At 38.1% G+C, this 14,004-nt stretch overlaps 2 non-coding genes across 2 annotated transcripts; both read left to right on the forward strand.

Moving 5' to 3' along the window:
• The first annotated feature begins 3,066 nt into the window (after nucleotides 1-3,066).
• On the forward strand, nucleotides 3,067-3,170 carry LOC130942810 (small nucleolar RNA R71). Its single transcript, XR_009071360.1, has one exon. It is a non-coding gene; the product is annotated as a small nucleolar RNA R71 (small nucleolar RNA).
• An 8,757-nt stretch (nucleotides 3,171-11,927) lies between these two features.
• LOC130942811 (small nucleolar RNA R71) lies at nucleotides 11,928-12,031 on the forward strand. The gene has a single exon (XR_009071361.1). It is a non-coding gene; the product is annotated as a small nucleolar RNA R71 (small nucleolar RNA).
• The last annotated feature ends 1,973 nt before the right edge of the window (nucleotides 12,032-14,004 follow it).

Here is a 14,004-nt window from a genome sequence, read left to right on the forward strand (position 1 = left end):
GAACCATTGTGAGATAATTCTTTGGACTCGGGTTCATACTTTGATCATGGTTCCTAGTGATCCATGCATTGGCATAGAACTCTTGAACCATTAAGATTCCGACTTGTTACATGGGGTTGGTTAGGACTTCCCAACCTCTTTTTCGGATCTCATGTCGGATCTCCGGATATTCATTTTTCTTGAGCTTGAAAGGGACCTCAGGGATCACCTTCTTCTTTGCCACAACATCATAGAAGTGGTCTTGATGGCTTTTGGAGATGAATCTTTCCATCTCCCATGACTCGGAGGTGGAAGCTTTTGTCTTCCCTTTTCCTTTTCTAGAGGATTCTCCGGCCTTAGGTGCCATTGATGGTAATGGAAAAAACAAAAAGCTTATGCTTTTACCACACCAAACTTAAAATATTGCTCGCCCTCGAGCAAGAGAAGAAAGAAGAGAAGAAGAAGAAGAAGAAGAAAATATGGAGGAGAAGGGGTAGTGTAGGTTTCGGCCAAGACATAGAAGAGGGGGTTGTGTTGCGTGAAAATGAAGTAGAATGGAGGGGTTTATATAGGAAAAGGGGAGAGGGTAGGTTCGGCCATTTTAGGGTGGGTTTGGGTGGGAAAGTGTTTTTGAATTTTGAAGGTGGGTAGGGTTTATGGGGAAGAGTGGATGGATGTGAGTGGTGAATAGGTGATGGGGAAGAGAGATTCAGAGATTGAAGTTGTTGGGAAGTGTGACATGGGGGAGAGTGTAATAGGATTAGGAGGTAAGGTAGGAATATGTTAGGTGGGGATCCTGTGGGGTCCACAGATCCTGAGGTGATCCTGTGGGGTCCACAGATCCTAAGGTGTCAAGGAATTCCATCCCTGCACCAAATAGGCATGTAAAATGCCTTTGCATACCATTCTGGCGTTTAAACGCCGAGGTGATGCACGTTCTGGGCGTTCAACGCCCATGTAAAGCATGTTCTGGGCGTTCAACGCCCATATGTAGCATGTTTCTGGCGTTGAACGCCAGTTCCATGCTTGTTACTGGCGTTCAGCGCCAGCTTTTCTCAAGGCACATTCCTGGCGTTCAAACGCCAGAATGTTGCTTGTTTCTGGCGTTCAGCGCCAGATTCATGCTCTGTTCTGGCGTTGAACGCCAGCCAGATGCTCCTTACTGGCGTTGAACGCCAGTCTGTCCTTCCTCTAGGGTGTGATTTTTCTTCTGCTATTTTTGATTCTGTTTTTAATTTTTATATATTTTTTTCGTGACTCCACATGATCATGTACCTAATAAAACACAAAATAATAATAAAATAAAATAAAATAAAAATTAGATAAATAAAATTGGGTTGCCTCCCAACAAGCGCTTCTTTAATGTCAATAGCTTGACAGTGGGCTCTCATGGAGCCACAAGGTGATCAGGTCAATGTTGTATAGTCCCAACACCAAACTTAGAGTTTGGATATGGGGTCTTAACACCAAACTTAGAGTTTGGTTGTGGCCTCCCAACACCAAACTTAGAGTTTGACTGTGGGGGCTCTTCTTGACTCTGAACTGAGAGAAGCTCTTCATGCTTACTCTCTTTTGTCACAGAGGGATGGCCATGTGCCTTAAACACAAGGTAGTCCCCATTCAATTGAAGGACTAATTCACCTCTGCTGACATCTATCACAGCTCCTGCTGTAGCTAGGAAAGGTCTTCCAAGGATGATACATTCATCCTCTTCCTTCCTAGTGTCTAAGATTATGAAATCAGCAAGGATGTAAAGGCCTTCAACCTTTTCTAACACGTCCTCTACTATTTCATAAGCTTGTCTCAATGACTTGTCTGCCAATTGTAATGAGAACAAGGCAGGTTGTACCTCAATGATCCCCAGCTTCTCCATTACAGAGAGTGGCATAAGATTTATCCCTGACCCCAGATCACATAGAGCTTTTTCAAAGGTTATGGTGCCTATGGTACAAGGTATTAAGAACTTGCCAAGATCTTGTCTCTTTTGAGGTAAAATTTGTTGAATCCAGGTATCTAGTTCATTAATGAGCAAGGGAGGTTCACTTTCCCAAGTCTCATTACCAAACAACTTGGCATTCAGCTTCATGATAGCTCCTAAATATTGAGCAACTTGCTCTCCAGTCACATCTTCATCCTCTTCAGAGGAAGAATAGTCTTCAGAGCTCATGAATGGCAGAAGGAGATTTAATGGAATCTCTATGGTCTCTATATGAGCCTTAGGTTCCTTTGGATCCTTAATAGGAAACTCCTTCTTGCTTGAGGGACGTCCCAGGAGGTCTTCCTCACTAGGATTTTCGTCCTTCTCCTCCCTTGTGCATTCGGCCATATTGATTACATCAATGGCCTTGCACTCTCCTTTTGGATTCTCTTCTGTATTGCTTGGGAGAATACTGGGAGGAGTTTCAATGATTTTCTTACTCAGCTGGCCCACTTGTGCCTCCAAATTTCTGATGGAGGATCTTGTTTCACTCATGAAACTGAATGTGGCCTTTGCAGATCAGAGACTAGATTGGCTAGATGAGAAGTGCTTTGTTCAGAATTCTCTATCTGCTGCTGAGAAGATGATGGAAAAGGCTTGCTATTGCTCAGCCTATTGCGTCCACCATTGTTAAAGCCTTGTTGAGGCTTTTGTTGATCCTTCCATGAGAAATTTGGATGATTTCTCCATGATGAATTATAGGTGTTTCCATAAGGTTCACCCATGTAATTAACCTCTGCCATTGCAGGGTTCTCAGGATCATAAGCTTCTTCAGAAGCTACCTCTTTAGTACTGTTGATGCGTTTTGCCATCCATTCAGACTTTGAGAGATCATGTTGACTTGCTGAATCAACACTTTGTTCTGAGCCAATATGGCATTCAGAGCATCAATTTCAAGAACTCCTTTCTTCTGAGGTATCCCATTATTCACGAAATTTCTCTCAGAAGTGTACATGAATTGGTTATTTGCAACCATGTCAATTAGTTCTTGAGCCTCTTCAGGCGTTTTCTTTAGGTGAATAGATCCACCTGCAGAATGGTCCAATGACATTTTCAAAAACTCAGATAGACCATAATAGAATATATCTAATATGGTCCATTCTAAAAACATGTCAGATGGACACCTTTTGGTCAATTGCTTGTATCTTTCCCAAGCTTCATAGAGGGATTCACCATCTTTCTGTTTGAAGGTTTGAACATCCACTCTAAGCTTGCTCAGCTTTTGAGGAGGAAAGAATTTATCCAAGAAGGTGGTGACCAGCTTATCCCAAGAGTCCAGGCTATCCTTAGGTTGTGAATCCAACCATATTCTAGCTCTGTCTCTCACAGCAAAAGGGAAAAGCATGAGCCTGTAGACTTCAGGATCTACTCCATTCGTCTTAACAGTCTCACAAATCTGCAAGAACTCAGTTAAAAACTGGTAAGAATCTTCAGATGGAAGTCCATAAAACTTGCAGTTCTGTTGCATTAAAGCAACTAGTTGAGGCTTAAGCTCAAAATTATTAGCTCCAATGGCAGGAATGGAGATGCTTCTTCCATCAAATTTGGATGTTGGCTTTGTGAAGTCACCAAGCATTCTCCTTGCATTATTGTTGTTGGGTGTGGCTGCCATCTCCTTCTCTTGTTCTAATGTTTCTGAAAGGTTACCTTTAGATTGTTGTAATCTAGCTTCTCTTAGTTTCCTTTTTAGGGTCCTTTCAGGTTCAGGATCAATTTCAACAACAGTATCTTTTTCCTTACTCCTGCTCATATGAAAGAAAAGAAAACAAGAAAAGAAGAGGAATCCTCTATGTCACAGTATAGAGATTCCTTTATGTTAGTAGAAAAAGAAAGGGGAGAAGAGTGAAAAAGAATGAATAGTCTGTATAAAGAGTAAGGATAGGGGAGGTGAAGAGAAGTGTTAGTAAATAAATAATTAAAGAGAATAAGAAGAGAGAGGGAAAATTTCGAAAATAATTTTGAAAAAGAGTTTAATATTTTCGAAAATTAAAGATAAGATAAGAGTAAAATTAAAATTTAAAACAATTAAAAAGAATTTTTGAAAAAGGGATGAGATATTTTCGAAAATTAGAGAGGGAAAAGTAGTTAGGTGGTTTTGAAAAAGATAAGAAACAAACACCAAGTCAAAGAGTTAGTTGAAAAAGATATTAAAATCAAATTTGGAAGGATAAGAAGATAAGAAGTTAGATAAGATATTTGAAATCAAATTTTTTTTTTGAAAAAGATAAAATTTTGAAAAAGATAAGATATAAAAGATATGATAAGATATGTTTGAAAAAGATTTAATTTTTAAATTAAAATTAATTACTAACAAGAAACTAAAAGATAAGATTCTAGAATTTAAAGATTGAACCTTTCTTAACAAGAAAGTAACAAACTTCAAATTCTTGAATCAATCACATTAATTGTTAGTGAATTTTCGAAGATATGATATAAAGATAAGAAAAAGATTTTGAAATGATAAGATTTTTAAAATTGAAAATTTGACTTGACTTGTAAGAAACTACTAATTTTGAAAATTTTTGACTAAGTCAACTCAAATTTTCGAAAATTATGAGAAAAATAAGGAAAAGATATTTTTTTGATTTTTGAATTTTTAATTATGAGAGAGAAAAACATAAAGATGACTCCCAACATGAAAATTATGAATCAAAACTCATGATGCATGCAAGAACACTATGAATGTCAAGATGAACACCAAGAACACTTTGAATGATCATGATGAACATCAAGAACATATTTTTGAAAAATTTTTAATGCAAAGAAAATATGCGAGACACCAAACTTAGAAATCTTTAATGCATGGACTCTAACAAACGAAAAATGCATATGAAAAACAACAAACAACTCAAAACAAGAAAACATCAAGATCAAACAAGAAGACTTGTTAAGAACAACTTGAAGATCATGAAGAACACCATGAATGCATGAATTTTTCGAAAAATGCAAGAAAAATTTTTAAAGCATGCAATTGACACCAAACTTAAAAGTTGACTCAAGACTCAAACAAGAAACACAAAATATTTTTTATTTTTATGATTTTATTAATTTTTTGGATTTTTTATTAATTTTTTTTTTCGAAAACAAGGTTGGAAAAAAAAACGAAAAAGAAAAGAAAAATTTCGAAAAAGATTTTTGAAAAGAAAATTAACTAACCTGAGCAACAAGATGAACCGTCAGTTGTCCATACTCGAACAATCCCCGGCAACGGCGCCAAAAACTTGGTGGATGAAATTGTGATCAACAATAATGGCTCTTTGGCATGTGCATAAAAATTAACTCAGCACTTTCTTTCCACAACTCCGTTCAACTTAACCAGCAAGTGTACTGGGTCATCCAAGTAATACCTTATGTGAGTAAGGGTCGATCCCACAGAGATTGTTGGTTTGAAGCAAGCTATGGTCACCTTGTAAATCTCAATTAGGCAGATTAAATGGTTTATGATGAGTTCGAAAATTAATAATAAACAGAAAATAAAATAGGATAGAAATACTTATGTAAATCAATAGTGGGAATTTCAGATAGGCGTATGGAGATGCTGTGCTCCTCTTGTATTTCTACTTTCCTATTACATTCCTCCAATCCTTCCTACTCCTTTCCATGGCAAGCTGTATGTAAGGCATCACCGTCGTCAATGGTTACTTTTCATCCTCTCGGGAAAATGGTCCTATGCGCTGTCACTGCATGGCTAATCGTCTGGAGGCATCACCCTTGCCGATGGCTACATCCCATCCTCTCAGTGAAAACGGTCCAAATGCTCTGTCACAGCACGGCTAATCATCTGTCGATTCTCAATCAGGTTGGAATAGAATCCCTTGATTCTTTTGCGTCTGTCACTAACGCCCAGCCTTCAGGAGTTTGAAGCTCGTTACAGTCATTCAATACCGGAATCCTACTCGGAATACCACAGACAAGGTTAGACTTTCCGGATCCCCATGAATGCCGCCATCTATCTAGCTTATACCACGAAGATTCTGTTGGGGAATCTAAGAGATATGCGCCCGGCCTAAAGTAGAACGGAAGTGGTTGTCAGTCACGTGCGTTCATAGGTGAGAATGATGATGAGTGTCACGGATCATCACATTCATCAATTTGAAGTGCAACGTATATCTTGGAATAAGAATAAAAGAGAATTGAATAGAAAGTAATGGTAATTGTATTGAAACTTGAGGTACAGCAGAGCTCCACACCCTTAATCTATGGTGTGCAGAAACTCCACCGTTGAAAATACATAAGTGAAAGGTTCAGGCATGGCCGAATGGCCAGCCCCCTAAAACGTGATCGATAGCCTCTTAAGATGAAGAATAAAACAAAACTGAGACCAAAGATGAAACGTGGTCAAAAGACGTCTAATACAATAGTTAAATGTCCTATATATACTAGACTAGCTACTAGGGTTTACATGAGTAAGTAATTGATGCATAAATCCACTTCAGGGCCCACTTGGTGTATGCTTGGGCTGAGCTTGATCTATCCACGAGTTGAGGCTTCTCTTGGAGTTGAACGCCTAGTTATAGTGTGTTTCTGGCGTTCAACTCCGGGTTATGACGTGTTTCTGGCGTTCAACTCCGGGTTATGACGTGTTTCTGGCGTTTAACTCCAGACAGCAGCATGTACTTGGCGTTGAGCGCCACTTTACGTCGTCAATTCCCGAATAAAGTATGGACTATTATATATTGCTGGAAAGCTCTGGATGTCTACTTTCCAACGCCATTGAGAGCGTGCCATTTGAACTTCTGTAGCTCCATAAAATCCATTTCGAGTGCAGGGAGGTCAGAATCCAACAGCATCAGCAGTCCTTTTGTCAGCCTTTTTTCAGAGTTTTGCTCAAGTTCCTCAATTTCAGCCAGAAATTACCTGAAATTATAGAAAAACACACAAACTCATAGTAAAGTCCAGAAATGTGAATTTAACATAAAAACTAATGAAAATATCCCTAAAAGTAGCTTGAACTTACTAAAAACTACCTAAAAACAATGCCAAAAAGCGTATAAATTATCCGCTCATCACAACACCAAACTTAAATTGTTGCTTGTCCCCAAGCAACTGAAAATCAATTAGGATAAAAAGAAGAGAATGTACTTATAAATTCTGGAATATCAATGAATATTAATTATAATTAGATGAGCGGAACTTGTAGCTTTTTGCTTTTGAACAGTTTTGGCATCACACTTTTTCCTTTGAAGTTTAGAATGATTGGCTTCTCTAGGAACTTAGAATTTCGGATAGTGTTATTGATTTTCCTAGTTAAGTATGTTGATTCTTGAACACAGCTACTTTTGAGTCTTGGCCGTGGCCCTAAGCATTTTGTTTTCTAGTATTACCACCGGATACATAAATGCCACAGACACATGACTGGGTGAACCTTTTTAGATTGTGACTGTGCTTTGCTAGAGTCCCCAGTTAGAGGTGTCCAGAGCTCTTAAGCACACTCTTTTTGCTTTGGATCACGACTTTAACCACTCAGTTTCAAGCTTTTCACTTGGACCTTCATGACACAAGCACATGGTTAGGGACAGCTTGATTTAGCCGCTTAGGCCTGGATTTTATTTCCTTGGGCCCTCCTATCCATTGATGCTCAAAGCCTTGGATCCTTTTTACCCTTGCCTTTTGGTTTTAAGGGCTATTGGCTTTTTCTGCTTGCTTTTTCTTTTTCTATTATATTTTTTTTTTCGCAAGCCTTTGCTTTTTTTCACTGCTTTTTCTTGCCTCAAGAATCAATTTCATTACTTTTTTCATATCAACAATAACGTTTCTCTTTGTTCATCATTCTTTCAAGAGCCAACAGTTATAACATTCATAAACAACAAGATCAAAATTATGCACTGTTCAAGCATTCATTCAGAAAACAAAAAGTATTGTCACCACATCAATATAATTAAATTAAATTCAAGGATAAATTCGAAATTCATGTACTTCTTGTTCTTTTGAATTAAAACATTTTTCATTTAAGAGGGGTGAATGATTAATGGATTTTATTCATAGCTTTAAGACATGGTTACTACATACTAATGATCATGAAGTAGAGACACAAAATATAGATAAACATAACATAGAAACCGAAAAACAGAAAGAAATAAGAACAAGGAATGAATCCACCTTAGTGGCGTCTTCTTCTTGAAGGACCAACAATGTCCTTAAGCTCTTCTATATCCCTTCCTTGCCTTTGTTGCTCCTCCCTCATTGCTCTTTGATCTTCTCTTATTTCATGGAGAATGATGGAGTGCTCATGATGTTCCACCCTTAATTATTCCACATTGTGGCTCAAATCTTCTAAGGAAGTGTTGAGTTGTTCCCAATAGTTGTTGGGAGGAAAGTGCATCCCTTGAGGCATCTCAGGAATTTCTTGATGATAAGCTTCCTCATGCATCTCTTGAGATCCGTGGAGGGTCTCTCTTGCTTGCTCCATCCTCTTCTTGGTGATGGGCTTATCCTCTTCAATGGAGATGTCTCCTTCTATGATAACTCCAGCTGAGTAACATAGATGGCAAATAAGGTGAGGAAAAGCTAGCCTTGCCATGGTGGAGGGCTTTTCGGCTATTTTGTAGATTTCATTGGAGATGACTTCATGAACTTCTACTTCCTCTCCAATCATGATGCTATGAATCATGATGGCCCGATCCACAGTAACTTCAGATCGGTTGCTAGTGGGAATGATGGAGCGTTGAATGAACTCCAACCATCCTCTAGCCACAGGCTTGAGGTCCAGTCTTCTTAGTTGAACTGGCTTGCCTTTGGAGTCTCTTTTCCATTGAGCTCCTTCCATACATATGTCCATTAGGACTTGGTCCAACATTTGATTAAAGTTGACCCTTCTAGTGTAGGGGCGTACATCTTCTTGCATCATGGGCAAGTGGAATGCCAACCTCACATTCTCCGGACTAAAATCTAAGTATTTTCCCCGAACCATTGTGAGATAATTCTTTAGACTCGGGTTCATACTTTGATCATGGTTCCTAGTGATCCATGCATTGGCATAGAACTCTTGAACCATTAAGATTCCGACTTGTTGCATGGGGTTGGTTAGGACTTCCCAACCTCTTTTTCGGATCTCATGTCGGATCTCCGGATACTCATTTTTCTTGAGCTTGAAAGGGACCTCAGGGATCACCTTCTTCTTTGCCACAACATCATAGAAGTGGTCTTGATGGCTTTTGGAGATGAATCTTTCCATCTCCCATGACTCGGAGGTGGAAGCTTTTGTCTTCCCTTTTCCTTTTCTAGAGGATTCTCCGGCCTTAGGTGCCATTGATGGTAATGGAAAAAACAAAAAGCTTATGCTTTTACCACACCAAACTTAAAATATTGCTCGCCCTCGAGCAAGAGAAGAAAGAAGAGAAGAAGAAGAAGAAGAAGAAAATATGGAGGAGAAGGGGTAGTGTAGGTTTCGGCCAAGACATAGAAGAGGGGGTTGTGTTGTGTGAAAATGAAGTAGAATGGAGGGGTTTATATAGGAAAAGGGGATAGGGTAGGTTCGGCCATTTTAGGGTGGGTTTGGGTGGGAAAGTGTTTTTGAATTTTGAAGGTGGGTGGGGTTTATGGGGAAGAGTGGATGGATGTGAGTGGTGAATAGGTGATGGGGAAGAGAGATTCAGAGATTTAAGTTGTTGGGAAGTGTGACATGGGAGAGAGTGTAATAGGATTAGGAGGTAAGGTGGGAATATGTTAGGTGGGGATCCTGTGGGGTCCACAGATCCTGAGGTGATCCTGTGGGGTCCACAGATCCTGAGGTGTCAAGAAATTCCATCCCTGCACCAAATAGGCATGTAAAATGCCTTTGCATACCATTCTGGCATTTAAACGCCGAGGTGATGCACGTTCTGGGCGTTCAACGCCCATGTAAAGCATGTTCTGGGCGTTCAACGCCCATATGTAGCATGTTTCTGGCGTTGAACGCCAGTTCCATGCTTGTTACTGGCGTTCAGCGCCAGCTTTTCTCAAAGCACATTCCTGGCGTTCAAATGCCAGAATGTTGCTTGTTTCTGGCGTTCAGCGCCAGATTCATGCTCTGTTCTGGCGTTGAACGCCAGCCAGATGCTCCTTACTGGCGTTGAACGCCAGTCTGTCCTTTCTCCAGGGTGTGATTTTTCTTCTGCTACTTTTGATTCTGTTTTTAATTTTTATATATTTTTTTCGTGACTCCACATGATCATGTACCTAATAAAACACAAAATAACAATAAAATAAAATAAAATAAAAATTAGATAAATAAAATTGGGTTGCCTCCCAACAAGCGCTTCTTTAATGTCAATAGCTTGACAGTGGGCTCTCATGGAGCCACAAGGTGATCAGGTCAATGTTGTATAGTCCCAACACCAAACTTAGAGTTTGGATATAGGGTCTTAACACAAACTTAGAGTTTGGTTGTGGCCTCCCAACACCAAACTTAGAGTTTGACTGTGGGGGCTCTTCTTGACTCTGAATTGAGAGAAGCTCTTCATGCTTACTCTCTTTTGTCACAGAGGGATGGCCATGTGCCTTAAACACAAGGTAGTCCCCATTCAATTGAAGGACTAATTCACCTCTGCTGACATCTATCACAGCTCCTGCTGTAGCTAGGAAAGGTCTTCCAAGGATGATACATTCATCCTCTTCCTTCCTAGTGTCTAAGATTATGAAATCACAGGGATGTAAAGGCCTTCAACCTTTACTAACACGTCCTCTACTATTCCATAAGCTTGTCTCAATGACTTGTCTACCAATTGTAATGAGAACAAGGCAGGTTATACCTCAATGATCCCCAGCTTCTCCATTACAGAGAGTGGCATAAGATTTATCCCTGACCCCAGATCACATAGAGCTTTTTCAAAGGTTATGGTGCCTATGGTACAAGGTATTAAGAACTTGCCAGGATCTTGTCTCTTTTGAGGTAAAATTTGCTGAATCCAGGTATCTAGTTCATTAATGAGCAAGGGAGGTTCACTTTTCCAAGTCTCATTACCAAACAACTTGGCATTCAGCTTCATGATAGCTCCTAAATATTGAGCAACTTGCTCTCCAGTCACATCTTCATCCTCTTCAGAGGAAGAATAGTCTTCAGAGCTCATGAATGGCAGAAGGAGATTTAATGGAGTCTCTATGGTCTCTATATGAGCCTTATATTCCTTTGGATCCTTAATAGGAAACTCCTTCTTGCTTGAGGGACGTCCCAGGAGGTCTTCCTCACTAGGATTTTCGTCCTTCTCCTCCCTTGTGCATTCGGCCATATTGATTACATCAATGGCCTTGCACTCTCCTTTTGGATTCTCTTCTGTATTGCTTGGGAGAATACTGGAATGAGTTTCAATGATTTTCTTACTCAGCTGGCCCACTTGTGCCTCCAGATTTCTAATGGAGGATCTTGTTTCACTCATGAAACTGAATGTGGCCTTTGACAGATCAGAGACTAGATTAGCTAGATGAGAAGTGCTTTGTTCAGAATTCTCTGTCTGCTGCTGAGAAGATGATGGAAAAGGCTTGCTATTGCTCAGCCTATTGCGTCCACCATTGTTAAAGCCTTGTTGAGGCTTTTGTTGATCCTTCCATAAGAAATTTGGATGATTTCTCAATGATGAATTATAGGTGTTTACATAAGGTTCACCCATGTAATTAACCTCTGCCATTGCAGGGTTCTCAGGATCATAAGCTTCTTCAGAAGCTACCTCTTTAGTACTGTTGGATGCGTTTTGCCATCCATTCAGACTTTGAGAGATCATGTTGACTTGCTGAGTCAACACTTTGTTCTGAGCCAATATGGCATTCAGAGCATCAATTTCAAGAACTCCTTTCTTCTGAGGTATCCCATTATTCACAGAATTTCTCTCAGAAGTGTACATGAATTGGTTATTTTTCAACCATGTCAATTAGTTCTTGAGCCTCTTCAGGCGTTTTCTTTAGGTGAATAGATCCACCTGCAGAATGGTCCAGTGACATTTTCGAAAACTCAGATAGACCATAATAGAATATATCTAATATGGTCCATTCTAAAAACATGTCAGATGGACACCTTTTGGTCAATTGCTTGTATCTTTCCCAAGCTTCATAGAGGGATTCACCATCTTTCTGTTTGAAGGTTTGAACATCCACTCTAAGCTTGCTCAGCTTTTGAGGAGGAAAGAATTTATCCAAGAAGGCCGTGACCAGCTTATCCCAGGAGTCCAGGCTATCCTTAGGTTGTGAATCCAACCATATTCTAGCTCTGTCTCTCACAGCAAAAGGGAAAAGCATGAGCCTGTAGACTTCAGGATCTACTCCATTCGTCTTAACAGTCTCACAAATCTGCAAGAACTCAGTTAAAAATTGGTAAGGATCTTCAGATGGAAGTCCATAAAACTTGCAGTTCTGTTGCATTAAAGCAACTAGTTGAGGCTTAAGCTCAAAATTATTGGCTCCAATGGCAGGAATGGAGATGCTTCTTCCATCAAATTTGGACGTTGGCTTTGTGAAGTCACCAAGCATTCTCCTTGCATTATTGTTGTTGGGTGTGGCTGCCATCTCCTTCTCTTGTTCTAATGTTTCTGAAAGGTTACCTTTAGATTGTTGTAATCTAGCTTCTCTTAGTTTCCTTTTTAGGGTCCTTTCAGGTTCAGGATCAATTTCAACAATAGTATCTTTTTTCTTACTCCTGCTCATATGAAAGAGAAGAAAACAAGAAAAGAAGAGGAATCCTCTATGTCACAGTATAGAGATTCCTTTATGTTAGTAGAAAAAGAAAGGGGAGAAGAGTGAAGAAGAATGAATAGTCTGTATAAAGAGTAAGGATAGGGGAGGTGAAGAGAAGTGTTAGTAAATAAATAATTAAAGAGAATAAGAAGAGAGGGGGAAAATTTCGAAAATAATTTTGAAAAAGAGTTTAATATTTTCGAAAATTAAAGGTAAGATAAGAGTAAATTAAAATTTAAAACAATTAAAAAGAATTTTTGAAAAAGGGATGAGATATTTTCGAAAATTAGAGAGGGAAAAGTAGTTAGGTGGTTTTGAAAAAGATAAGAAACAAACACCAAGTCAAAGAGTTAGTTGAAAAAGATATTAAAATCAAATTTGGAAGGATAAGAAGATAAGAAGTTAGATAAGATATTTGAAATCAAATTTTTTTTTGAAAAAGATAAAATTTTGAAAAAGATAAGATATAAAAGATATGATAAGATATGTTTGAAAAAGATTTAATTTTTAAATTAAAATTAATTACTAACAAGAAACTAAAAGATAAGATTCTAGAATTTAAAGATTGAACCTTTCTTAACAAGAAAGTAACAAACTTCAAATTCTTGAATCAATCACATTAATTGTTAGTGAATTTTCGAAGATATGATATAAAGATAAGAAAAAGATTTTGAAATGATAAGATTTTTAAAATTGAAAATTTGATTTGACTTGTAAGAAACAACTAATTTTGAAAATTTTTGACTAAGTCAACTCAAATTTTTGAAAATTATGAGAAAAATAAGGAAAAGATATTTTTTTGATTTTTGAATTTTTAATTATGAGAGAGAAAAACATAAAGATGACTCCCAACATGAAAATTATGAATCAAAACTCATGATGCATGCAAGAACACTATGAATGTCAAGATGAACACCAAGAACACTTTGAATGATCATGATGAACATCAAGAACATATTTTTGAAAAATTTTTAATGCAAAGAAAACATGCGAGACACCAAACTTAGAAATCTTTAATGCATGGACTCTAACAAACGAAAAATGCATATGAAAAACAACAAACAACTCAAAACAAGAAAACATCAAGATCAAACAAGAAGACTTGTCAAGAACAACTTGAAGATCATGAAGAACACCATGAATGCATGAATTTTTCGAAAAATGAAAGAAAAATTTTTAAAGCATGCAATTGACACCAAACTTAAAAGTTGACTCAAGACTCAAACAAGAAACACAAAATATTTTTTATTTTTATGATTTTATTAATTTTTTGGATTTTTTATTAAATTTTTTTTTCGAAAACAAGGTTGGAAAAAAAACGAAAAAGAAAAGAAAAATTTCGAAAAAAATTTTTGAAAAGAAAATTAACTAATCTGAGCAACAAGATGAACCGTCAGTTGTCCATA

This window comes from Arachis stenosperma, chromosome 7 (genome assembly GCF_014773155.1).
Source record: "Arachis stenosperma cultivar V10309 chromosome 7, arast.V10309.gnm1.PFL2, whole genome shotgun sequence".
Lineage (NCBI taxonomy): Eukaryota > Viridiplantae > Streptophyta > Magnoliopsida > Fabales > Fabaceae > Arachis > Arachis stenosperma.